The following is a 2,041-nucleotide window of genomic DNA, read 5'->3' as shown; positions in this document are numbered from 1 at the left end:
AGAAAGTGAAAAAAATAGGGGCTGGCATTTTGGTGTAACAGGTAAGGCCATCGCCTGCAATGCTGGCATTTCTATATGGGTGCTGGTTCATTCGCAGCTGTTCCACTTCTGATCCAACTCCCTGCTAATGTGCCTGAGAAAAGCAGCTAGAAGATGGTCCAAGTGTTTGGGCCCCCACCATTCATATGGGAGACTCAGTTGAAGCTCCTGGCACCTAGTTTCAGTCAGGCCCAGCCCTGGCCATTGTGGCCATCTGGGAAGTGAGCCAGTGGATAAAAGATTGATTCTCCCTCTCTCTCTCTCTCTCTCTCTCTCTCTCTCCCCTTCCCCCCATTCCCTCTCCATAACTCTGATTTTCAAATAGATAAATCTTTCATTAAAAAGTAAAAAAAAAAAACCACATAATTGGAAAAAATATTTGCAAATCATGCATCTGGTAAGGATCTTTTTTTTTCTTTTCTTTTCTTTTTTTTTTTAATTTGAGAGACAGATCTACAGACAGAGAGAAGGAGAAAAGGAAGGTCTTCCAACCAATGGTTCACTCCCCAAATGGCCACAATGGCCGTAGTTGGGCCAGGCCGAAGCCAGTAGCCAGGAGCTTCCTCTGGGTCTCCCACAAGGGCGCAGGGGCCCAAGGACTTGGGTCATCTTCCACTGCTTTCCCAGGCCATAGTAGAGGGCTGGATTGGAAGAGGAGCAGCCAGGACATGAGCCAGCACCCATATAGGATGCTGGCGCTGCAGGCAGAGGCTTAGCCTACTACGCCACAGCGCTGGCCCCCTCTGGTAAGGATCTTGTACCTAAAATGTACAGTGTTCTAATCGGTACCAAAAAGACAACTCAGTTAAAAATGGGCAAAGAACAGTTACAGCTGAAAAGAGGTAGCCAATTAAACTCTTGAAAAGATGCTCAGCATCATTCGTCCCAAAGGTAATGCAAATTAAAACCACAAGACGGGTGGGTATTTGGCTTAGCAGTTAAGTTTCCATTGGGACACCCAAAACCCATTTTGGAATGCCTGAGTTTGAGTACCAGCTCTGTTCCTGATTCTAGGATGCACCCTGGGAGGCAGTAGGTGATGGCTCAAGTAGTTGGGTCCCTACCACGACCTGAATTGAGTTTCTGGCTCCTGACTGGCCTAGCCTGGATTGAGCCTTTGCAGGTGTTTGAGGAATAAATCAGTGAATGAGAGCTCTCTCTCTCTGCCTTTCTCTGTCTCTCTGTCTCTCTCTCTCTCTCTCTCTCTGTTTCTTTCCCTCTCTGCCTCTCAAATAAAAAAAAAAGTAATTGAGAAATAAGAGATACCACTTTTTACCCACTAGTTTCACTACAATTGAAAAAAAAGGATAAGGTCATTATCAAGGTTTTTAGAATGCAATTTCTCATTTGCTGTGGACATGACCATAAAAAAATTTTCCACTTGGATTTCTCTCTGCTATCTTGCTAGTAATTAGCCTATTGGGAACAATTTCAAAAACAAAAACAAAAAGATAGTGGGGCCAGCACTGTGATGTAGCAGGTAAAGCTGCCACCTGCAGTGCCGGCATCCCATATAGATGCTGGTTCAAGTCTTGGCTGCTCCATTTCCAATCCAGCTCTCTGCTATGGCTTGGGAAAATCCTTGGGCCCCTGCACACACATGGGAGACCTGGAAGAAGCTCCTGGTTCCTGGCTTTGAATCCGCACAGCTCCAGTCATTGTGGCCATCTAGAGAGTGAGGGAGGGCTTCTCTCTCTCTCTGCCTCTGCCTCTCTGTAACTCTGCCTTTCAAATAAAAATAAATAAATCTTTTTTAAAAAAGATAGTAACAATATTTGACAGTGGATATGGAACTCTCATACACCGCTAGTGGAAATATACAATGATGTAGTCACTTTGAAAAAGTATCTGGCAATTCCTCAAAACTTAGATATAGAGTTACCATATGGCCCAGCAATTCCACCTCTAGGTGTATATCCAAGAGAAATGAAAATATGCCTACACAAAAGCTTATACATGAACGGTCATAACAGTAATATTGATAATAACTAAAAGATAGAAA

General features: G+C 44.0%; 1 non-coding gene across 1 annotated transcript; it reads left to right on the top strand.

Moving 5' to 3' along the window:
• The first annotated feature begins 1,349 nt into the window (after positions 1–1,349).
• LOC127490866 (small nucleolar RNA SNORA32) lies at positions 1,350–1,470 on the top strand. The gene has a single exon (XR_007919257.1). It is a non-coding gene; the product is annotated as a small nucleolar RNA SNORA32 (small nucleolar RNA).
• Positions 1,471–2,041: the final 571 nt, after the last annotated feature.

This window comes from Oryctolagus cuniculus, chromosome 6 (genome assembly GCF_964237555.1).
Source record: "Oryctolagus cuniculus chromosome 6, mOryCun1.1, whole genome shotgun sequence".
NCBI classification, from domain to species: Eukaryota; Metazoa; Chordata; class Mammalia; order Lagomorpha; family Leporidae; genus Oryctolagus; species Oryctolagus cuniculus.
Note: the sequence above shows the minus strand (reverse complement) of the source record. Positions and strands in the feature narration are given on the sequence as shown.